This window comes from Geotrypetes seraphini, chromosome 8 (assembly GCF_902459505.1).
Source record: "Geotrypetes seraphini chromosome 8, aGeoSer1.1, whole genome shotgun sequence".
Classification (NCBI taxonomy): domain Eukaryota; kingdom Metazoa; phylum Chordata; class Amphibia; order Gymnophiona; family Dermophiidae; genus Geotrypetes; species Geotrypetes seraphini.
In genome coordinates, this window is record NC_047091.1 from 190738658 (window position 1) to 190764880 (window position 26223).

The 26223-nt window shown below is 42.4% G+C and overlaps 1 protein-coding gene across 3 annotated transcripts in view; it reads left to right on the forward strand.

Annotated features, from left to right (window-relative positions):
- The window catches only part of SUSD2 (sushi domain containing 2), a 200134-nt gene that overhangs the window by 133050 nt on the left and 40861 nt on the right, over nucleotides 1-26223 (forward strand). The window lies entirely within an intron of this gene.

Here is a 26223-nt window from a genome sequence, read left to right on the forward strand (position 1 = left end):
AGCTGCACATCCTCTATTAAGCTTGCTCTGTGAAATCATTCAAATATTGCTTTTATATATATCACAATGATGTGGGTGTAAATTTTCTTTATCGCAAAATCCATCATTGCTGCAATTTATGTAGTCTGCCTGTATGTAAATCCCTGTCCATATCTGTCATTCTCTTCTCCACAAAGCAAGTATTACGTACGAGGGGCCTCTGAAAAGTTCCCAGCCCAACTAAGAAGAGAATGATGTGGAGCCATGAAACGTACAAGTGACTCCACACTTTTTGTTTCAATGATATGAAATGGACTAACTTGTATGTTTCCTGGCTCCACATCATTCTCTTCTTGGTTAGGCTGAGAACTTTTCTGTGGCCCATCGTATTGTGATGTCATAATGCCTCATTCCACCAATGCCTAAGAGCCAACCTCATCGGTGATGTCAAAATGGCTTGGTTTCCCTCTACTTGGGCCCATTTACTAGATTCATTTGCCTCATTGAAACAAAGTATCAAGAAAGGGTAGACTAACTTGTAAGTTTCATGGCTCTACATCATTCTCTTCTTGGTTGGGTTGAGAACATTTCAGCAGCCCCTTGTATTGTGATGTCATAATGCTTCATTCCACCATATTGGTTTCATCAGTGATGTCACAAAGGCTTGATTTTTTTTTTTTTGCCTCATTGAAACAAAGTATCAAGAAAGGGTGACATAGTAACATAGTAACATAGTAGATGACGGCAGATAAAGACCCAAATGGTCCATCCAGTCTGCCCAACCTGATTCAATTTAAATTTTTAATTTTTTTCTTCTTAGCTATTTCTGGGCAAGAATCCAAAGCTCTACCCGATACTGCAGAAATCTCCGTTAAAACCGACTCCAGCCCATCTACACCCTCCCAGCCACTGAAGCCCTCCCCAGCCCATCCTCCACCAAACGGCCATATACAGACACAGACTGTGCAAGTTTGCCTAGTACTGGGCTTAGTTCAATTTTTAATATTATTTTCTGATTCTAAATCCTCTATGTTCATCCCACGCTTCTTTGAACTCAGTCACAGTTTTACTCTCCACCACCTCTCTCGGGAGCGCATTCCAGGCATCCACCACCCTCTCCGTAAAGTAGAATTTCCTAACATTGCCCCTGAATCTACCACCCCTCAACCTCAAATTATGTCCTCTGGTTTTACCATTTTCCTTTCTCTGGAAAAGATTTTGTTCTACGTTAATACCCTTTAAGTATTTGAACGTCTGAATCATATCTCCCCTGTCCCTCCTTTCCTCTAGGGTATACATATTCAGGGCTTCCAGTCTCTCCTCATACGTCTTCATTTTCATGGACTAACTTGTATGTTTCCTGGCTCCACATCATTCTCTTCTTGGTTAGGCTGAGAACTTTTCTGTGGCCCATCGTATTGTGATGTCATAATGCCTCATTCCACCAATGCCTAAGAGCCAACCTCATCGGTGATGTCAAAATGGCTTGGTTTCCCTCTACTTGAGCCCATTTACTAGATCCATTTGCCTCATTGAAACAAAGTATCAAGAAAGGGTAGACTAACTTGTAAGTTTCATGGCTCTACATCATTCTCTTCTTGGTTGGGTTGAGAACATTTCAGCAGCCCTTTGTGTATAGACACATCTGCCCATTTGCAATTTGTTGGGGTCAATATTCAAACTGATTTAACCAGCCAGAAACAGCTCCTGATGCTTGTGCAGGGCTAATCACTGATATTTATGATGGTAGAAAAGGTCAAATGGCCCATCCAAAACAGGCTATCTGATGTAGTGTGCTAACTTCAAAGAGTCTGCGGAATCCACGTGCCAGTCCCACGCTTAACCAATTAGGGCCATGGAACGTCACCACAGGCCACTAAACTGAAAGCTGGCTTTTTTGTGGGCTCTCCATGGGCATAGCTGGCACTTAACTACCTACATTAAGTGACCAACTCAGACGTGGATATGGTTCAATCAATGATCTGAAACTATGTCAAAACAGAGAATTTTGTTTCTGCAAATTGGCACTTAATGAAATAAGGTAACGCTCTTCTCAGCTACGGTGGCAAAATAACACTCAGAATTTAGGAAGCTGGTTGGTTGGACTGAGAACTTTTCTGCACCCCCTGGTATATCATGCCTTTCCCAGAGATAACGCTGGCATTGGCCAAAAACTGCTCACTGCCTCCAGCTGCATTTCGATCCTGTTATTTTTTTTAAATTATGAAAGGTTTGCAATAGTTCATTCAAACAATTACCAAAAGGAAATACAGCAACTGAATAAGGGGAAAAGTTAAATATGTATAAAAAAAAGAAGAAACGACCACAGAGCTAAAGTATTTCAGCCATCGAAGAGAAAGATTTCACTAGAAAAACAAAGAAACAGGAAAAATAAGCCAAGGCCGTCTACTCTGAGCCATAAAACGCAGTAGGACCCTTTCATACCTCCCTCCATTGAAGCTGTTGATGGACAAACAATATGGTAAAAGATATTTCTAGACTAGCCACAGATTTATTCCTCCGGAAGGCTCTTAACTGAAAGGCATCATCAAAAACCTCTTGAAATTGAATCCAATATTTAAAGGGGACGGAGCACCCAGCCAAAGTCGCTCCTTATTGCGAAAATATGTCTTTAACATCCAGTCTTGGTCTTGGAAAAGAAAGGCAAAAGCATAGCAGCCGTGGTCACATTCCCTTCCAGTGGCCTCTCTGGTAGCTGGCTCTCGTGCACTCTGTCATTACATGATTGTTTCATTATGTCTCTCTCGTGACTCTCCAATATCTCCCCTGACGTAGCTAATAAAGAGCATTTTCCAAATATCAACAAGCCCTCACAGAGATTAATAGTCTTATTCAGCTATAGATTTATTTTATTTTTTCATAACATTTTTACATCCTGCCCATCTACAAATCTAAGGACTTCTGGGATTCTCTGACCAAATCAGACTCAGATTTTCTATGCTAAATATCTGAACATAAGAATAGCCGTACTGTTTCAGACTGAAGGTCTACCTAACCCAGTATCCTGTGGCCAATCGAGGTCACAGTTACTTGACAGAAACCCAAATAGTAGCTAACATTGTGATGTCATAATGCCTCTTTCCACCAATGCCTAAGAGCCAACCTCACTAGTGATGTCGCAATGGCTTGACTGTCCTATAATTGGCTCACATAAGAACATAAGAGTTGCCTACTGGGACAGACTGAAAATTCATCAAGCCCGTATCCTGTTTCCAACAGTGGCCAACTCAAGTCCCAAGTACCTGGCAGGAACCTAAATAGTAGCATGCTACTGATTCCAGGGCAAGCAACGGCTTCCCCCGTGTGTATCTCAATTGCGGATTCTGTGCAATTTGTATCTCAAAAGAGATATAGCGGAATTACAGAGAAGGGTGACAAAAATGATCAGAGGGATGGGACGACTTCCTTATGAGGAGAGGCTAAAGTCAGTTTGGAGATATGATATGATAGAGGTCTATAAAATAATGAGTGGAGTGGAGTGGAAAGGTAGTTTGCAATAAAATCTAGGGAAGTGGTATTACAAAATAATCAAAACAAAGGGCACAACATGATTGGAAGGTCTGTTATGATTACAAAATTTATCAAGGTGCCCATCATTGGGGGGGGGGGGTAGATTGCACAGTGCACCCATTTGAAGGGAGGGATAAGGAAGGAAGCCGTCCAATTGGGAGGGAAGGGAGAAGGAATGGAAAGGAAAGCAGAGAGTGATGTCAAACCATGGGGAAAGGAGGGAGGGAGGGAAAGGAAATGAAAGAGAGGAAATGCCATAGCATAGAGAGGGAGGGAGAGGGAGAGATGAAAGAGGAGAGGTGAGACAGGGCAGGTGATAGAGTTGCCAGACCATCAGGAAAGGTAGGGAAAACACAAAATGGAAGCAGGAGAAAGAAAGAGAAATTCTAAGCCAATGGAAATAAGCTATAAGATTCATGATGTGAATCGCTTGTTTACTCTTTCCAAAAATACTAGGACTAGGGGATTTACGATGAAACTACTAAGCAGTAGATTTAAAACAAACTGGAGAAAATGATTCTTCACTCAATGTGTAATTAAACTCTGGAATTTGTTGCCATGAGAATGTGGTGAAATCAATTAGCTTAGCAGGGTTTAAAAAAAGTTTGGCTAATTTCCTAAAAGAGAAGTCTGTAGGCCATTATTGAGATGGCTTGGGGAAATCTATTGCTTATTCCTAGGAGAAGCAGCATAAAATCTGTTTTACTACTTGGGATCTAGCCAGGTACTTGGGACCTGAGTTGGCCACTGTTGAAAACTGGATACTGGACTTGATGGCCCTTCGGTCTGTCCCAGGATGGCAATTCTTATATACAATTACCACTATTACCACATCCTCTAGCAACAAGTTCCAGAACTTAACTATTCTGTGAGTGAAAAAAATGTTTCCCATGTAATTTCATTGAGTGTCTCCTGGTCTTTGTACTTTTTGAAAGAACTGTCTCTTTTCCAATCTGAAGAGCCCTAAACTCTTTAGCTTTTCCTCAAACAAGACGATTTCTTTCCCCGTTATCATTTTGGTCACTATTTGAGTCTTTTCTAATTTTGCTATATCTCGTTTGAGCTATAGTATCCAGAGGTGAATACACAGGTTCTCTGGTGGTGCTTCTCAGTTCCAGACTGCTTTATGTGCTGGAAGCGGCACTGCTTACCATCACCAGGAGCTGCATAACTCCCTCCCTACCTCTGTGATTGTCTTCTTCTCCATCTGCTTTACAGTGTTGCTGGTCTTCAGAATGTCAAGGCACAAGACTTTGGGGGGGAGGTGTCAGGTCCCTGCAAAGTGTTGAGCTCAGGCAGACCCTGTGCCCTGGTCACGGGTTTAAAAAGTAGGAGCATGAGTGAAGAGCTTGTCCATCAGGCTGATTTGAGAATCTTGGTGTCTCCTTTTCCCATTCACGTCCTCAAGGTGACTTGGATGGAACCAACAGGTCAGCAATGTCTGCAGCCATAATAATAATAATAATAATAAATTTATTCTTTTATACCGCCATTTCCCAAGAGTTCTAGGCGGTTTACACCATAATAAACTGAACAATCAGTGAAGTACATACATATCATAGGATCAAACCAGAATTAAAGCTTAAAAAAGTAATTACAATCTTAAAAAGACCTAAGTAAGTGATAAATTTGTCAAACAAAGCAGACTTTACTAATTTTGAAAAAGAACAATACTAGATGAAGACATTCACTGAGCCAACATTGTAGTTTGCCTGCCTGAAACGCTAAGGTCCTTTCAAAAAAGGTCTTATATCTGACACCAAGAGCTCCTCCGAAATCAACCTCTCAAAAAAACCCATCAACATTTCAAGCCTATCTTCTACCTACTTTTGAGATTTAGGGCTAGTTATCAGTGGCGTACCTAGGGTATGGCCCAGGAAAACAGGAGATACCAACTTCCTCCAAACTCGGAAAGTAGTAGACTCTGGTGCCAGTCACTTTTATATCGACACGATCGTGGTTCGGCCCCAATGGGCCTGCTTCAGGATTGAAGGTATGTACCCTATTCTTCTAAAGGAATGAAGGGTTCAAAACGGCTCCGCAACACTTGTGCACAACTTTCTAGCTGCACTGTTGCATCATTCTGCAGGGAGGGGGAGGGGGGCCCTTGGGGGGACAAGGAAGGAAAATGAAGACGCCACAGACTTCTGCAGAGAGCGAATAGAATGCTAGGTATAATCAAGAAGGGGATTACAACAAGAACGAAAGAAGTTATCCTGCCGCTGTACCGGGCAATGGTGCGTCCGCATCTTGAATACTGCGTCCAGTATTGGTCACCATACCTTAAGAAGGATATGGCGTTACTTGAGAGAGTTCAGAGGAGAGCGACACGACTGATTAAGGGAATGGAAAGCCTTTCATACGCTGAGAGATTGGAGAAACTGGGTCTCTTTTCCCTGGAGAAGAGGAGACTTAGAGGGGATATGATAGAGACTTACAAGATCATGAAGGGCATAGAGAGAGTAGAAAGGGACAGAAAGAGAGAGAGAGAGAGAGAGAGAAAGATTGGAGAAGCTGGGTCTCTTTTCCCTGGAGAAGAGGAGACTTAGAGGGGATATGATAGAGACTTACAAGATCATGAAGGGCATAGAGAGAGTAGAAAGGGACAGAAAGAGAGAGAGAGAGAGAAAGATTGGAGAAGCTGGGTCTCTTTTCCCTGGAGAAGAGGAGACTTAGAGGGGATATGATAGAGACTTACAAGATCATGAAGGGCATAGAGAGAATAGAAAGGGACAGAAAGAGAGAGAGAGAGAGAGAGAGAGAGAGAGAAAGATTGGAGAAGCTGGGTCTCTTTTCCCTGGAGAAGAGGAGACTTAGAGGGGATATGATAGAGACTTACAAGATCATGAAGGGCATAGAGAGAGTAGAAAGGGACAGAAAGAGAGAGAGAGAGAGAAAGATTGGAGAAGCTGGGTCTCTTTTCCCTGGAGAAGAGGAGACTTAGAGGGGATATGATAGAGACTTACAAGATCATGAAGGGCATAGAGAGAGTAGAAAGGGACAGAAAGAGAGAGAGAGAGAGAGAGAGAAAGATTGGAGAAGCTGGGTCTCTTTTCCCTGGAGAAGAGGAGACTTAGAGGGGATATGATAGAGACTTACAAGATCATGAAGGGCATAGAGAGAGTAGAAAGGGACAGAAAGAGAGAGAGAGAGAGAAAGATTGGAGAAGCTGGGTCTCTTTTCCCTGGAGAAGAGGAGACTTAGAGGGGATATGATAGAGACTTACAAGATCATGAAGGGCATAGAGAGAGTAGAAAGGGACAGAAAGAGAGAGAGAGAGAGAGAGAGAAAGATTGGAGAAGCTGGGTCTCTTTTCCCTGGAGAAGAGGAGACTTAGAGGGGATATGATAGAGACTTACAAGATCATGAAGGGCATAAGAGAGAGTACAGAGGGACAGATTCTTCAAACTTTTGAAAAATAAAAAAACAAGAGGGCATTCGGAAAAGTTGAAAGGGGACAGATTCAAAACGAATGCTAGGAAGTTCTTCTTTACCCAACGTGTGGTGGACACTTGGAATGCGCTTCCAGAGGACGTTATAGGGCAGAGAACGGTACTGGGGTTTAAGAAAGGATTGGACAATTTCCTGCTGGAAAAGGGGATAGAATGGTATAAATAAAGGATTACTGCACAGGTCCTGGACCTGTTGGGCCGCCGCGTGAGCGGACTGCTGGGCGCGATGGACCTCAGGTCTGACCCAGCAGAGGCATTGCTTATGTTCTCCTTTTAAGCCTCTTAGATATTTGATTAAGCAGTCTAAACAATTCTTTTAATAAACTTGAAACTCCCTGCATCATTTTGGGATTGAGGTCTTTTGTCTTCAGAAATGCTTCCTAATATTATTGGCAGAGCAAAATTCCTCCCCCTCCCCCCCCCCCAACGTAAGGAGAGAAACAAGATTTTTAGAACAGATCAAAGTAATCTCTCAGAGACTTATTTCATGACAATAACTCGTACAGAGAGTCACCCAGCAAGAGGTTGCCGCTTGTGCTGATCCAGCACGCTCCCTTCTGAACATGCGACCACTCCAGCGCCCGCAGCACCAGTTCTCATCCAGTGTCACCCCCTCCCACTCCTTAGTCTGCAGCTGTCACCTCAGCTCAGATGCCCTGGGCAGTCTGGCAGGCATCATCTCACAGCACAGCTTGGTTTCACGTATGCCTGTTTCCCATACTCTGACCACCATGATCCTTTGTGTCCTGTGACTTTCCTGGATGTGGTCCAGATCCAATGGACTTAACACAAAAAGGCAGCACTGCACTTTCAGTCCCCACATTCCTGGCACTGGCCAGACAGCACACAACAGAGGATGGTATGTGCTGTGTTGAACATTACAATGTCTTTGTTCTCCCACCGCTTGTTCGTTTGGCTCTAGAGAGTCCAGAAGAAGCTTCTATCGTTTAACACCGGAGGCTGGACGTAGTTAGAGGCCGAGTGGAAACACAAAACTCTGCTATTCCAAAAGAGAACAAAGCCCCAGGGCCGCCTTTGACAGTTCATTCTATGGCAATGGTGACATGAGGCTGAGTTTGAACCCACCACAACCTTTTCACCTCATTACATATTCTTTCTCAACTTTCAGTCGCTGCAGCAGCTTCCAGAATCCTACAACCAGCCACTAGGTGTCACTGTTGTGTAATTCTTGGGACAAAAGCATGGGATAAGCAGTGGGGATGTGCATTCATTTAAAAAAAAAAAAAAATTAAAACGAATGTGTGAAATGAACTGAAAAAAAATGTGCCCACATCAGAAAAGGCAGCCAAACATTCTGAAAATGAACTACAGATTTTCGGTGTCTCTATGCAAAGAAGAGGTGAAGCTCAAGGTCAGCTGGAGTCTACATCTAGGTTCCAGGAATAAAATCAGGCCCTGGAATTCTTTGCCAGAGCATGTGGTAAAAGCAGTTGGCTTAGCAGGCTTTAAAAAAGGTTTGGATGAGTGCCTTAAAGAAAAGGCCATAAGCCATTATTAAGATGGACTTGAGAAAATTCCACTGCTTATTTCAAGTTCAAGTTTCAAGTTTATTATGAGATTTGATTAATCGCCTATTCCATATTCTAGGCGATGTACATTAGATAAAAATACAAAGTTAGGGGAAACATACCTCACGAACATGGACTTAGTCAAATAAACATATTAGATCAACAAATACAAACATCCCTAACAAGGACTAAGCCTAAAAAACGTATTGCATAAACTTATACAAACAGATTCAAAACAAAAGGGAAAATTAGAAAAGAATTACAATCTGGTATTCAAAGAAAAACATTTAAGGTAAAAAACAAAAGGAAGGGAAAAAAATAAATTAAGAAGAGATATAAGAATAAAATAAGAGTCATTAGCAGTTCATTTATTCATTGAATGCATCTTTAAAAAGAAAACTCTTGTTTGCTCTTAAATTTCTAGGATAAGAAGCATAAAATCTGTTTTATTGTTTTGGGATCTTGCCAGTTACTTGTCATCTGGATAGATTGGTCACTATTAGAAATAAGATACCACGCTTGATGGACCTTTGGACTTTCTCATTACGGCAATGCTTATTTTCTTATATACCTGTCGGGGGTGTAATTGTTACTGGGGTGTACTGCGATGAAGGAAGTTACAATAATCAAGAGAGAGAGAACCAGAGAGTGTTTGAAAAGGCAGCGTGAAGGAGCAGAGCGCAGTTGCCTTAAGGTGAAGAAAGATTTCTGAACCAACATCGAGATCCAAGAAGAAAAGTAGAGTTGACTTATCCGTAATGACTCCCACACTTTTAAGAGACTTCTTGGCTATAATTTGCTCACTCAAAATGGTAGAAAGTACTGGGAGATTAGGGGAGGGAAATCTTGAGATTCAATCCATTGTGGATAACCAATTTGAATATTTTGCCCAATGCATGAGATATCTCAGTAATAACGTGAGGTGAGTGAAGTGGAAGCAAGAATTGGATAGAAATAAATATGGACAGAAGAAATTGGATAAGAAAAGAATGTGAAATCACAGTGCATTCATCCGAACAAAGGCAACCTTTTTTTCTTACCCTGTAGCAATATTGCTGCAAATATATTAAAAGAGAAAAGGAGAATAACCATGTGATAAAACCAAAGAGGCACAAAATTAAGGGTGGATCAAGGGACTTCCAGCACACAGGTATAAAATATAAAATTCACTCCCCTATGGGCAACACAACGACCGATAAAAAGACCCAAGAAGGGGCTGTGTTTTGGTGGATAAACACCTGCTTCAGGGGTCAGAAATATTCTGTCTGATATATTTTGGTGTTAGGAAACAACAGTAGGGCAGAACATAAGAGTTGCCATACTGGCACAGACCAACTGTGGCCAACCCAGGTCACAAGTACCTGACAAGATCCCAAGGAGTAAAACAGATTCTATTCTGTTTATCCCAGGAATAAGCAGTGGATTTCCTGAAGTCCATCTTAATAATGGCGTATGGACTTCTGTTTTAGGAAATGATCCAAACCTTTTTTAAACCCTGCTAAGCTAACTGCTATCATCACAATCTCCGTGAATCAATTCCAGAGTTTCATTACATGCTGGGTGAAGAAACATTTTCTCCAGTATGTTTTAAATGTACTACGGTACTTTTTAGTTGCTTCATTGCATCCCCCTAGTTGACATCCAGTGGTGGCCAGAGAAAAGCCTTCTTTTTTTTTTTTTTTTTTTTTTTTTTTTTTTAATATAATTTTTATTGTAAAAGCAGTCATACCTGTTATGTGGTCATCTGCCAGACCATGAAAAGCCTTCTATTCATCTCATAACGGATGCTGCCAAAGCAGAGGCAACCATTTAGAACTATTAACCACTAGGACAGATTGCGCTGCTAACCAAAGTCAGCTTAAGGAGAGATGGGAAATGAAGTCCCCCAGGCAACAGTAGGGAAAGCTGTGCCCTTCTCGTACACAGCCCTAGCCCCAGCCCCAGCATTGAGCAGGTACAGCAGGGGCAGGGGCAGAGGCAGCTTCCCCTTGTTTTACACACAATGACACTAGAGAATGGCACGGGGACAAATTTTTTTCCGTCCCCATGGGAACTCATTCTCCCGTACCGGAAAGTTCTTTTCCTGTCCCTGCCCCATTCCTGCAAGCTCCATCCTCATCTGCACAAGCCTAGAGCTTACAGGAATGGGGACAGGTAGAGGGACAAAACTCACAGGGATGGGAAGGGAATTGTCCCCATGTCATTCTCTAACTGAAACACAGCAGATGGCAGTGCATCCAGACATTGAGTCAAGCTAAGACAAAACAATTCCCTCCTTTCTGTAAGGGAGGTCAGCGCCAGTTGCCTGTGAAGTATTTTTAACTGTGCATTGCAGAGCCTGTAGAATAAAGCCCTGCCTGCCTTTGAAGTGGGGATCGAGTGTCGCATTGTTCAGAGCGCTCTCTCAGCTGTTACTTTCCTTTCAACTTAAAAGACAAAAACGATTGAGCAGAATCAGGTCTGGACGTTCTGGAGCCCATCCGAGAAGCATCAGTACCCCATTTGCTCTTTCTTCTCCTGGCCCTGGGGAACAATAGTTATGACATTGGCCACGGAGCTGAGCTCATGCATGGTTTCAAAATGTACGCATTGTTTCAGGTCTGATTTCATGATTAGATAGTTACCTTCATGCTGACTTTTTTTACAGGTCATTTTATAAGGGGGTGCAGAGGGGTAAAGTTTCCAACATGGGCTGCTGTTTGGGCTCTTTAGCATTGGTCCCATTTTATGCAATCAGAATTAGTTACTAAAAACTGGGAGTAACAAAAAAACAATCTGACTTAATGGTAGCCCATATTGATAAGGCCCCCCTTAATTAAAGAAAAAGAAAAGGAAATGGCTCTAGAATTGGAAATTGTCCCCTGGACAGAATATTGGGGACACAGAGGAGCTGATGCAACAACCTCGCCCTAGAGCCAGGCGCTAATGCTTGGCACTCCGCTTCCCAAGTCAAGCATAAGACAGAAATATGACTTCTCAAGGGAGGAAAGGGATGTTACCAGTGGTGTGCCTCAAGGTTCGGTTCTTGGGCCCGTAAGATTTGTCTCTCTGCAGATGATACCAAAATCTTGGTCTGAAATTTGGCAGCTAAGAAATGCAAAGTCACCCGAGGGAAAGAGGAGCGGGGCTTGGCTGTGATTGTATGTGATAAACTTCAAGCTGACGTCAAAAGCTACAAGGATGGCCAGTAGAAAAAGGACGTATCGATGCCCCTGTATAAGACTCTGGTGAGACCTCAATCTGTATACTTTGGAGGAAAGAGGGGAGAGGGGAGATATATTACAGACGGTTAAATACCTACGTAATGTAAATGCGCATGAGTCGAGTCTCTCATTTGAAAGGAAGCTGTGGAATGAGAGGGCATAGGATGAAGTTAAGAGGTGATGGGCTCAGGAGTAATCTAAGGAAACACTTTTTACGGAAAGGGTGGTAGATGCGTGGAACAGTCTCCCAGAAGAGGTGGTGGAGACAGAGACTGTGTGTTAATTGAAGAAAACCTGTGATAGGAACGTTGGATCTCTTAGGGAGAGGAGGAGATAGTGGATGCTACGGATGGGCCATTTGGCCTTTGCCTGCCATCATGTTTCTATGTTACTAAAGCTCTATGACCTCACAATGCAGGTGTAAAGAGCCTTAGCCTATAGGAAGAGGAGATGCAAATGTTAAGAGCCTTAGCCAATAGGGAGAGGAGGAGATAGTGGATGCTACGGATGGGCCATTTGGCCTTTGCCTGCCATCATGTTTCTATGTTACTAAAGCTCTATGACCTCACAATGCAGGTGTAAAGAGCCTTAGCCTATAGGAAGAGGAGATGCAAATGTTAAGAGCCTTAGCCAATAGGGAGAGGAGGAGATAGTGGATGCTGCGGATGGGCCATTTGGTCTTTATTTGCCATCATGTTTCTATGTTTCTATGTTACTAAAGCTCTATGACCCCACAATGCAGGTGTTAAGAGCCTTAGCCAATAGGAAGAGGAGATACAAATGTTAAGAACCTTAGCCTATAGGAAGAGGAGATGCAAATGTTGAGTTTTAGCCAATAGGAAGAGGAGATGCAAATGTTAAGAACCTTAGCCTATAGGAAGAGGAGATGCAAATGTTGAGTTTTAGCCAATAGGGAGAGGAGGAGATAGTGAATGCTGCGGATGGGCCATTTGGCCTTTATCTGCCATCCTGTTTCTAAGTTTCTTTAGGCCAGGCACAAAAAATGCTCATTAACAGAGGAGCCTGCACCAGACACACACACACACAGCTCTGACTCTGCACTAACAGCAGCTCTGTGTTGCACTTTTCACCATGTGGGTGCAGAATAGCTATTTGGGGCGGCCGTCCAAGCTTATATTCTCAGCCATGTGCATACATGCATTGCTCAATAGTCCAGCAGTTTACTGTTTGCTCCAGTATCCCCCCTCCCCCCTGTTCTGTCTTCTTCTTTTTTTAATCTATGCTGTTTGGAAACCAGAAAGGAACTCACGTCTATAGCTTCACAGTAAAGAAGAACAAGGCATGAAATCCTCACTAATGCTGACTGCAGAAGAACAAACTCAGCTAACCTCTTGCGCCTCCTCAAACTTTGCATTGGAGCTCCAGCATCCAGTTCAGCCTTTCGGTCCGTGCGCTTCTCTGCATCTGATAGATTTCAAGGTGATTTGGGTTACATAGAAACATAGAGTATGACGGCAGAAAAGGGTTGGCGGCCCAACAAATCTGCCCACTCAAGAACCCTCCCTCATCAAGTCCGACCTTCCTCAACTCAAGAGTCCCCCCTCCCATGAGAATCTATCTTAGAAGCATAACTCTGTAGCGACTCCACTTGTTTGTCCCATCATCTCTTGAAGTCGAGCACGCTACTGGCTCGACCACCTGGCGTGGTAGATCATTCCATCGATCAATCACCCTTTCGGTGAAGAAGTATTTCCTGGTGTCTCCATGAAATCTTCACCCTTTAAGTTTTAGTGGATGACCTCTTGTCACTGTGGGACCTGTAAAAAAAAAGATTTCTTTCTCCACTTCAATGCGGCCCGTGATGTATTTGAATGTTTCTATCATGTCCCCTCTTTCTCTGCGCTCTTCGAGAGAATGTAAGCGCAGTCTGGTCAGTCGTTCTTCATATGGGAGATCCTTAAGTCCTGAGACCATCCTAGTGGCCATTCTCTGAATCGACTCCATCCTCTTCACATCCTATTGATAATGCGGCCTCCAGAACTGGACACAGTACTCCAGGTGCGATCTCACCATGGATCTGTACAACGGCAGTATGACTTCAGGCTTTCGGCTGATAAAGCTCCTTCTGATGCAACCCAGCATTTGTCTAGCCTTTGCTGAAGCTTTCTCCACCTGATTGGCAGCTTTCATGTCTTCTCGGATGAATATTCCCAAGTCCCTTTCTGCAGTAGTTCTTGTTAAGTTTTCACCGTTCAAGGTGTATGTTCTGCATGGATTTCCGCTTCCAAGATGCATTACTTTACATTTTTTTGGCATTAAAGTTTAGTTGCCAAGTACTGGACCATTGTTCTAGTAAAAGTAGGCTTTGTGCATGGTTAGCTACTGCAGAAGACCTGGTTTTACATAGGGTGCCCACATAATTGTATGCTAAAGCTAAGCTAAGTGTTATGTACTTTATTGCACTGGCCCCAGAGTGAGGTTTAGAGGCAGTAATAGGCCCTGTTGTAGTTTTGGATCATGCATTGGTTTAGCTTGACCTCTTTTGGGCATGGGAAGTTTCTGAGGGAAAGCAGTGGAGATTCCCTTAAGTGATTCGAATTTTTAGCAATTCTTCAGTCCAGATGGGAAGAGTTTGAGGTGACTAGTGCTATGGAGAACCCCCTCGCTCTTTTGGGGAGTTACAAAGGTAGGGGAGCAATCACTGGATCTACTGTTAAACACAAGTGGGATATTCAGGAGGATAGTCAAACTGGAGACAACCCCCCCAGACATGTCAAAACCAAAGGAGATACACAGTGCATCAGTTCGTGACACAGGCTGAGTTTAACTCAGTTCTACATGAGAGGACTAAGACGATCCAGATGTTCTGTTAGTATAAATTGTTCCATTTGGAAACAAGCAGTAAAGGCAGTGGAAATCATCAGACATGAGTGATCAGGGACCCTTGGGTATTCTCCAGATCACACGAGAATAGATAGGGAAAAGTTCAAGGAATTTTATTGCACTCTTTATCAATAGGACCCAGAAGCCCAGAAAAAAAGCATGTCCATTCTTGAGGAGCTGCAAGCTTCCCCAGGCTACCAGGGAACAACTGGAAGGTCTGAATGCCCTTGTAAACATACTGGATGTTCAAAGTGTAATAAAAGGAAACCAGGTAAGACCCCGGGCCTGGATGGCTTCAGCGATGGTTCTTAAAATTTTACAAGACAAGATCATCATTTTGTAAGGCAAGATCCGACTAAGCAGGGGAGTTTTTATTTGATATTAATGAAACCTTGATTTCTATTCCTGAGCTTGGGAAGGATCCATCGAAGCCTGAGTCCTATTGCTCAATATTCTTACTAAATGTGGACCATAAACTATGGGCAAAGATCCTGGCAGGCATGCTTGTGCTGATCCTTCTGTCCTTAATATACAAGCCCATCTGCTATTTGTAATCAGTGCTTTCTTTTACACAATTGAAATGAATTGAGAACTACTAGGAGAAGGGCGTTAGTCTTTCCATCATTAAAAATGGTTAAATATTTAAAAAGTATTACCAGTTGTCTTATGGTTATATTGGAGCAAAGATTTGGAATGATTGGTCTGTTTATATCAGGTCATCTGCATTTTATCATATTTTTCATAAATTGCTGAAAATATATCTATTTGAGAGATGAGTCTCTCAAACCTTTTGATACTTTTTGGCTTAGACGGATCTTAGCAGACTTCTTCCAAGATAAGATGAAAAAAGTACAATCAGAAGTCGAAAAAGCTACCGTCACGACCTCTACTGTATATCTCAAACCAAATCATACACCTCCTGAATCAAACCCAGCAAACCAAATCTGGAGCACCTTCCAACCTTTATCCCATACAACCACTACTACTACTTTCTTGAAAAAACTATCCACTTGCAGCAGTATAGTTTATTAAAGTTTCAAGTTTATTAAAATTTGTTAACCCACTTATTAAATTTCTAAGCGGCATACATAGTTTAAAATTGCCTACTTGCAGAAACCCCTGACTACATCATAGAATGGCTAACAAAACTCCTAAACAATCTTCTTCATCATGGCCAACTACCACCCAAATGGGGCAAATTGCCCTCATGTCAATCCCCATAGCCTAGACCATAGACCTCTTGAGTCCCTCAAATTACAGACCCATAGCCGGAATCCCAAAACTAATCGAAGTTCTTGAAATGCATGTCTGCAAACAACTCTCCACCCACATTGAAGAACACTCTTGCCTCCATCCCACTCAATTTGGATTCCACTCAAATCATAGCACAGAGATCCTTTTATCATCATTGGCCACCAAAATCGAGCAATACTTGAGCGTTGGTCACCAGGCAATCCTCCTTCAATTTGACATATACACCTCTTTCGACTCAGTCGACCATCAAATATTACTAGCCAATCTCAACAAAATAGGCATTATAGGAACTGTCTTGAACTGGTTCAAAGGCTTCCTACAAAGCAGACAATATCTTGTCTACAAAGAAAAAGTGTTTTCAAAAACTGGCAAGCGTTCAGTGGCAACTGCAAGCATCACCGTTATCACCAATCTTCTACAACCATGAGCTCACTAGACCATATCAAATTCAACAAAATGAATGCATATTCTCATATGCATCCCAATTAATCATGACTCAAACGATACAATGCTGGTATTATCAAATGAAAAAAACTAAATACAGATCTGGGCTGCATCCAAAAAACTCAAACTAAATGCGGACAAATCCAAAGTTCAACGATTTCATAACGCTGTACACACAGTTCCTCCTGCTGTAACTCTAACCTCAGGATCTACACTGGATATCAACAATATGTCCATAGTCCTTGGAGTCATACTCAACTCAACCCTATCATATGAATCTCAAGTATCCAATTTAAGGAAGAAAACATTCTACAATATGAGAAGATTATCGGACCTTTTTTTCAAGAGCATCACTTTGCCTGACTAACGCAAATGCTTCTACTGTCCCAGCTGGATTACTGCAACTCCCTCTATCTGGATCTAAACTCCACTCTCCTGAACAAATTACAGATAATTCAAAACACTGGCTACCTGTCAAAACTCATAGCACCTTCAAACTATCATGTATAATGTTCCAAATTCTATATGCAAAAACTGCTGAAGCACTCATAAACATTCATCAATTCCTGGTCAATGTAAACCAAAAACCTAGAATTGCTTCAACTGCTGCTTCCATCTTCCAAAGGGGTTAAATACAAAAGCACATTCGACTGAATCTTCACTTGACACCAAGACTTGGAACAACCTCCCTACTGCATCAGGATGGAAACATTCTATAACAGATTCCCAAAAAATTAAAAACTCTTTTTTTTTCCCCATGAAATTTTATTTAAAATTTTTTGAAATACAAAAGAGAAAACTCAACATAAGAAAAATTTACATCAAAACGTATGGAGGAATATATAAATGAAAGTGAGAACATATTAGTCATAGACTCAAGTCACCCATCCATTTAACGTCAATTTAAAGGTCCCTCAGCTACAAGAGGGCATCCACTGAAAATCAGGGGTGGGAAATTTCATGGCGACACCAGGAAGTTCTTCTTCACCGAAAGGGTGGTCAATCATTGGAATGAACTTCCACTTCAGGTGATTGAGGCTAGCAGCGTGCCAGATTTTAAAAGGAAATGGGATACACATGTGGGATCTCTAGGGGGGTAAAAAGGAAATGGGATGCACATGTGGGATCTCTAGGGGGGTAAAAAGGAAATGGGATACACATGTGGGATCTCTAGGAGGGGTAAAATCAAGGGAGTGGGTCATTAGAGTGGGCAGACTTGATGGGCTATGGCCCTTTTCTGCCGTCATCTTCTATGTTTCTATGTAATAGTATAATACTCATATTATAGAGGGGAGAAAGGAAAAAGAAACTGGGAGAGAGAAAAAGAGGTAAAGAAAAAAGAGGGGAAAAGAAAGAAAAGAGATGAGATCCCCCAGAGGCCAAAGAGAGAAGGAGATGAGAAAAGGTCTAGGACATATTAAAATATAGTTAATAACAAGAACATAGAAAAGAAAAGGCTTTGTTAGGGAATGTAAGTAAATGGCAAAGGTTTCCCATTTCTTTTCAAAGGTGTTGTTCAGAGGAGAGTACGAAGATATTAATAGCTCACGCTTATGTTGGAGTAATACTGAATGCCACCAAAAATGGACATTCAATGAGTCAGAAGATTTCCAATTGGAAAGAATAAGCCGTGGTGCTATAATTATTAAAGTGTTGAACAGCGCCTGCTGAGGATTGGGAATCTTGATAGAGGCAGCTGCAGATTTAAATATGATGATGTCAATAGATATCGGAATTTGAAGGCCAAAAAAAGTCTGTATCATTCCAGAAATCATGCCCTTGAGTACAGTCAAAAATCATATGTATTAATATACCCGGAACAGATTTGCAAGTCCAACATTTATTCGATGGAAGAAGGCCGGCCACATGAAGGTTTTGTGGTGTCCAATTTACTTTGTGGTGTAAGAAAAACATGGATTGTCCTTATTGTTCTGGACCAAAAGTTAGACCAAGCTTTCTCAGAAAGGGTACAATTAAGATATGTTTCCCAAGAACTCTGCAATGAGGAGTGGGAGTTGAATTGGGCATTAATGAACACTCTGTAGATGCTATAGTTCCTAATTTGAAATACTTAATGTCACTAAATCCCATACGCGACTCAAGTGTAATACCAGTACAGTCATAGAACCATTACTCCATTCATAACTCTGCCCTCCTCAAATTGCGGTAAAGTAGCCTATACATTCTGTAATACCTTATACAGTAGAATCTCAGTTATTCAGCACCCACGGAGATTGGTAACATAATAACATAGTAAATGACGGCAGATAAAGACCTGAATGGTCCGTCCAGCCTGCCCATTAAAAAAAAAATCCATGATTAGATTATCTTGTCTCTTCTTTGATATTTCTGGGCCGTAGACTGTAAAGTCTGGTATTATCTTAGGTTCCAAATGCTGAAGTTACCGTCCAAGCTCACTCCAGCCTATCCAACCATCCCGTTGTTTGCTGGACATCTACCGTAAAGTCTGGCCAGTAACATCCTCCTGTTCTATATTAAAGGGGTTCCCATGGATGCCCACCACAGCCCACCCTACACCGAATCACCATATATGGAACACAGACCGTGCAGGTCTGTCCAATACCGGCCTTAGTTCTTTAATTTACATCCTTCATTATCTAATTGGAGATCCTCTATGTTTATCTTATGCTTTTTTAAATTCCATCACTGTTTCCTCTCCACCACCAGATAACTCTTTTCCCGGTTGATTGAGGATGCTATGTTAGAACACAAATCTCAATTCCCCCCCCCCCCCAAAAGCACCAGCGAGGCAGCAGATCTGAGCCGCAAAGCCACCTTCCCTCCCTCCCTCAAGCCTGAAAGTGGCAGAAGCAGGCGGCAGTCCTGAGCTGCGAACCCCTCCCTCCCGCCCTTACCCAAAGCGTAGCCGGTCAGGAGGAGTCAAATCTAACACCCTGCATGACCAGAAAAACGAGTGACAGAACAGTTGAGAGCCAGTCATGTACAGTAGATTCTTTCTTATTTTATCAATGTTTGCTTCCAGGACTGTCTTAATTAGCACGTTGTCAATCCTGCCACTAAATGACATTTCTCAGCTGGCAAAATCAGCCAAATCATCTCCTACTTTGCACAATCAGGCCTTCTGGTCTTCTGTAGACAGTCAGATGTGCCATCATCCTTGCAGCAAACACTTTTACCACATCTGCTTTTAGTTTGGTTCATTTTCATATAATTACTACATCTTCAAGATATGAACTGCAGCGTCATCTTCAAAAAAAATCCACCAAACTCCTGAGGGATTCGGCAAACATCTGGATGTTGAACTAAGCCCAGCCCAGGAGTAGCTGGGCTGCTACCAGTGTGCTCCTCTCCCCTTCCCACAAAGGACGTCTCTCTGTGCTCCTGTTCTTGCTTAGCTCTTCTCTTGCTGACAATTTCCTGGAGGAAGAGTCCAGAGTCTGTTATTGAGAAAGACATGGGGGAAGCCATTGCTTGCCCTGGATTGGTAGCATGGAATGTTGCACTCTTTGGGGTTCTGGAATCTTGCTAATTTTGGGGGATTCTACATGGAATGTTGCTTCTATTTGGGATTCAGGAATCTTGCTAATCTTTGAGATTCTTGAATGTTGCTACTCCTTGGATTTTGCCCAGGTACTAGGGACCTGGGTTGGCCACCGTGAGAACAGACTAATGGGCTTGATGGACCTTTGGTCTGACCCAGTAAGGTTATTCTTAAGTTCTTATGTTATGTTAATCGGGTTTTCTTTTCCGCCTTTACCTATTCAGTTCAAGATCGGATTACATTACAAGAGGTTGGGTCAGTTACCCAGAAATGGACAGTTTGACATGGACATTCAATAGAGTTGCTAGTACAGGTCATAGTTTCAACTATGTAGTTACAAGTAGGCCATTGTTGGTTCTTTGTTTTGTCCCAGGATATCCTCAAAACAAAGGGGTGAGAAAACTCCAAAAAGCATCTCAAGGGGTCGCCTTTGGGGAACTCTTTAGAGAACAATCAGGGTGGAAGACAGTGCTGAAAGATGAGATGCTCGATCGCCTGATTAAGGATCCTTGTATTATGTGGTGTCACTGAATCTTCTCCTACCAAACTAAACTAAACTTTAGGTTTGTATACTGCACCATCTCCACAAGCGTAGAGCTCGGCACGGTTTACAGGGTTAGGTTGAAAAGGAGCTACAATGAAGGGATATAGGAAAGGAGCTAGGAAGATAAAGAGGGACAGGGTACCAAAGAGCGGGAGGTGTTAGATTTTTGAAAAGAGCCAAGTTTTCAGGTGTTTGCGGAAGGATTGGAGGGAGCTTGAAATTCTGAGGATAGGATGCGACCTTTATTTGTTATTATTCTATGATTGAGTGGAATGGGTTTTCTTTCATGGAGTGACTGAGGGGCAAAGCACAGCAGGGCACTTATTCATTTATTTGGATTTATCAACTGCCTTTATGAAGAGATTCCCCCAAGGCGGTGTACAGCGAGAACAATTCAACAGAAAACCTTCAATTTTATTACTATCATAACAGTAGTAAAAAGACTAAATTTAAACATCAATACAATGAATGAGGTAAAGTCAAAATCAGCAAATTTACCACCAAGAGACAGTTTCAAACACTTGCAAGTATCGGCCACTTCTGTGCGTAAATATACAGAACAAGCAGCGTTTATATGCATAAGTGGCTGCAAATGGACTGCATGCTGTGCTCTAAAGACACACACAAGTGGCAGAGAGTGTAGCTTCACAACACACGGTATGTGGTCCTTTCCTCAGCTGTCGCTGCCACTCCCCACTGCAACTGCTCTTTCGCCAACTTACAGCAGGCCCACGGCCCCAGTCTTCAAATGTACTTTGCTGGCTCTGCCGGTCCCCAGCTCTGGAAAGGGAACGGAGAAAGGAGATGGAAGAGAGACACAGAGCACATGGCAGGGGAGGGGGGAGGCAGTCACTCGTGCAATTCACAGAATACAGGAAGTTAAGTCATGGAGGAACAGAGAGAGATTTTGGTTAGGGAATGGAATGAGGTCTGAAGGACAGGAAGCGTGCAGGAGACAGAAAGAAGGGAAGAAAGATTGGATGCACAGTCAGAAGAAGGAAGTGCAACCAGAGGTAGGAAAAATGATTTTATTTTCAATTTAGTGATCAAAATGTGTCCTTTTACTAAACCGCGATAGCGGATTTTAGCACAGGGAGCTGCGCTGAATGCCCCGCACAGCTCCCAATGCTCATAGAGTTCCTTTGAGCGTCAGCAGCAGCTTGGGGCATTTAGTGCTAAAAACCGAAACAGGAAGTAGACATCCCATTTTGAGGAAAAAATAAATGGTCATGTTAGTTATGACCAGCCTCATTTATTTATTTATTTCATTTTCTTAGCTCTCAAAGTGGTGCACATCCAGGTCTCTAGGTATTTCCCTGTCCCTGACGGGCTCACAATCTATGCTTGCAGTTGAGGCAAGGAAGGGTTAAATGACTTGCCATGTGATTTGAACTGGGCTTCCCTGATTCTTCACTCACTGCTGTAAGCCTGCTCCTCTAATCCACATTTTGGAGTCTACACTTGGTCAATATTGGGTTCCTCTAGGCTTGCGTAATGGAATCTGAGTGCCCAGATGCCAACTATAGAGCAGGGTCTCATGGTGCAGCATTGAAGGAGGCCCCCACATGAATAGCATGCAAAGATTCAGGAGCCCTCTTTATGTGCATCTGTCTATGTCCATATATAACTTCTCAAGATTCTTGCCCTTACATATGGCCTAAGAACGCCTTGTTCTGGGTCTCCAAGTCAACCAAGCACATGTATACGTCCTCCTGTCTTGACATGCGGCTTTCAGGCTGTTGCAGATTTTGCCCTTGAGTCTACATGCCTTCGTTAATCTTGGCAGTGAAAAATTATTTTCTCTCTATCACTGCTGTTAAATTCCTTGCAAGCTTCCTCTGTGCTTTTTCTTGAAATGTGACGAGTCCTTCCTTTCATTGGTCATTTGCGTTTTTGACTGACTTTTTTCTCTGATCTGCTTTTGTGTGTTTAACATTTCAGTTTCCCTTCCAAGTGCTCCAGGAGTCCTTTGGCAGATTTCAGGTCTCGTCTTGCTTAAATTATGAGGTCAATATTTTAAAGTACTTTACCTGGGTACAGTGGCATGCAGTGAATTGCCAGCTGTACAGCCCTGTTTATTTCACTTTTTGCTTGATACAGTTTGATTGGTTGGGTAGGCAGCCTGCTCAGCCAGTCAAACTGCATCAAACCAGCATAAAAAAGTAGGGCTCTTGGTCTGGGGATTTTCTAAACCCCCTGAAGGCCCTGACGGTACTGATCTGAATTTGATTGGCTGAGCAGCATCTGCCTCTTGCCTGCTCAGTCAATCAAATTCAGACAGTGCCCTTAGGCCTTTTGCGGTTGGGGCGAATCCCCTGACAGCATGACAGCACCCAGGGATAGCTCAAGAGACTGAGGTAGACAGAGACAACTTTGCATCGGTGTCCCCTCCCTCCTCCACCTGTCAGCCAGTAGCTCCACCTCTCTCTCAAGTCCCATCCCCCTGCTGGTACTAACAGGCATCAAAATCCTGAATTCCAGTCCAGCATCTCTCCCTCCTCTCCCATTGTCTGCAGGGGAAAAGAAGGAAGAGGGAGAGATGCTGGACCGAGATTTTGGCACTTACATCCTGAGCCACTGCCTCACTTGGTCCATAGTTTAATCCCGCCCTGGTAGCACCTAATAGCTGAATAAGTCCTGCCAAGCCAGGTGAAGAGTAATTCTATAGCTAGGGGCCCTGCTCAGGCGTCTCTTTGTGCATGTTTGTTTCCCCAAAAAAGGATAACTTCCTTCTACGACAGACTTATTATTTCTATAGCACTGGTAGATATACACAGCGCTGTATAGTAAAGCATTCAAGAAACAGTCCCTGCTCAGTAGAACTTACAATCTAATCAAACAAACAGGACAGGCCTCTCTTTTGAATTTGGCAGCATGAACTTCACAGCCTGTTTTAATTGGCTCAGGAATTTTAAATTATACAACACAGAGACATTATTTAGTGATTTTTTTTTTCCCCTGCTACCATTTTGTGTATTCTCTTCCCTTTTTCCCTTTGATTGATAGATATTGTAATCATTCCTTACCTTCTAACCCTTTTGCATTTCATTGCTCATACTGTCTCTTTTTTTTTTTTTTTGTAACCTGTTTTTATTATTTTATATCTGCCCCTAATTATATTGTAAACCGCTTAGACTAAACTTCTGTTTATAGAAACATAGAAACATGATGGTAGATAAAGGCCAAATGGCCCATCCAGTCTGCCCATCTGCAGTAATCATTCTCTCTTCCTCTCTCTAAGAGATCCCACGTGCCTATCCCAGGCTTTCTTGAATTCAGACACAGTCTCTGTCTCCATCACCTCTTCCGGGAGACTGTTCCACACATCTACCCACCCTTTCCATAAAAAAGTATTTCCTTACATTACTCCTGAGCCTATCACCTCTTAACTTCATCCTATGCCTTCTCATTCCACACATCACGTAGGTATTTAAACATCTCTATCATATCTCCCCTCTCCCGCCTTTCCTCCAAAGAATACAGATTGAGATCTTTAAGTCTGTCCCCATACGCTTTATGATGAAGACCACTGACCATTTTAGTAGCCTTCCTCTGGACCGACTCCATCCTTTTTATATCTTTTTGAAGGTGCGGCCTCCAGAATTGTACACAATATTCTATATGAGGTCTCACCAGAGTCTTATACAGGGGCATCAATACCTCCTTTTTCCTACTGGCCATCACTTTTTTAGCTTGTTTGGCTGCCTTAATATCATCACATACAATCACACCCAAGTCCCGCTCTTCCGTCGTGCACATAAGTTCTTCACTCCCTAATATGTACTATTCCCTCTGGTTTCTACAGTCCAAATGCATGACCTTGCTTTTCTTAGCATTAAATTTTAGCTGCCAAATTTCAGACCTTTCTTCGTGTCATTCACACCATCCGGCATGTCTACTCTATTGCAGATTTTCGTATCATCCACAAAGAGGCAAATCTTACCCGACAACCTTTCAGCAATATCGTTTATAAAAATGTTAAAAAGAACAGGCCCAAGAACAGAACCTTGAGGCACACCACTGGTAACATCCCTTTCCTCAAGAGTGATCTCCATTGATCACTACCCTCTGTCACCTTCCACTCAACCAGTTCTTGACCCATCCCGTCACTTTGGGACCCATCCTGAGGGCACTCAGTTTATTTATTAGACATCTGTGTGGAACACCGTCAAAGGCTTTGCTAAAATCTAAATAAACCACATTCTAGTGCATGTCCTCTATCCAATTCTCTGGTCACCCAGTCAAAGAAATTGATCAGATTTGTCTGAGAAGACTACCAGCGCAATCTTCTTTCCAAGGTCTCTTTTCACCTTCCTTATTAGCACCTTGCATTTGACTTGACAATCCTTGTGTTGTTTACAATTATTTTCAGTCAGATCCTTCTTCCACTTTCTGAAGGATTCCTTTTTGGCTCTAATAGCTTCCTTCACCTCACACGTTAACCACGCTGGCTGCCGTTTGATCTTCCTTCCTGCTTTTTTAATACATTGAATATATTACATTACATTACATTTGTGATTTCTATTCCACCTGTGCCTTGCGGTTCTAAGCGGATTACAGAAGAGATCAGGACATTACCGAGAGAATTACATTACAACGATTTAAGTAAATTACATGTTGTGGTATAGAAATTCAAGTATAAGATATCTGGATTTATCGATAGAATAACTTGACAGGGTTCAAGTAGTTACAAGGTTCAGTGGGGAAAACAATATAGGCAACTGAAGAAAGATACCTAACTTTGAAGGAATCAGTTGAGTGGATACCTAAGGGAGATGCTTATTTAGGAGAAGGTTAAATGGATACCTAAGGGAGATGCTTATTTAGGAGTTTGGATATTTTTGGTAAATGAGGTTCAAGGGGATGACTAGTGTGTTATTTGCTGGGCTTCCGGGATGGTAGTTTTGAATAACATCCTCACCGTCCTACTCCCAATTACAGCACAGAAAGAATCAACTGTGACACTCGTATAAAGACCCTGGGGTTCTGTCGTGCTTTAATGGCCAAGACCTCTACTGGCTGTGATTTGTTCATACCAAGACTCCTCCTCTGAACAATGCCCACTCTTTGGTTGCATAAAAGTAGACATGAACCTTCTTTGCGTCTTCTTTAGAGATGCTTCATCCCTGGGGTAAATAAATCTTGTTTTGCCTATTGAATAAAATGTATGAAATTATCCCAAAATTAGAAATTCCCAAAGGGAACAATCCATGTTAGTGGCAAATTGCAAATTGATATTCAGTACAGCTTGAAATATTGCTGTGAATTACAAATCTGGAAAGTGTTTTGTTCTAAAGGGAAGGTGGAAGGCCTGAGTCCAAAGGACACCACACAAGTTCTTTACCAAAGAACACTACAAGATCATTGTACAATCCCTCACACTCAGTACCTTGGATTACTGCAACAGCCTCTACCTACCATGCCCAAACAACATGATAAAACAACTACAGACCGTTCAGAACACAGCCATCAGACTCATCTACTGTCTCAGCAAATTTGACCACATCACTCCCGCCTATGTAGACTCTCACTGGCTTCCGATAAAAGCAAGAACTCAATTCAAGTTCTATTGTCTACTATTTAAAGTAACCCATGGAACTGCCCCCTGTTACCTAAACAACCACCTATACCGCTACCACTCATCCAGATCAAGAAGAACTCAAAACCTATTCACCTTCCCCCCTCATAATGGAACCCGACGTAAGAAACTATACGACAGCCTTCTAGCGACACAGGCACCATCACCAAACTAATGATCAACACAACAGACATCAAAGTGTTTCGAAGAGAAATCAAAACATTTCTATTCAAAAAGCACGTCCTTACCAACTAATATCCTCCCCTTTCGCACAAGCTCTCCCTCTATTGAATAACACATTAGTCTTCTCCTAGAACCTGTCCTTCCAAACATATACTGACT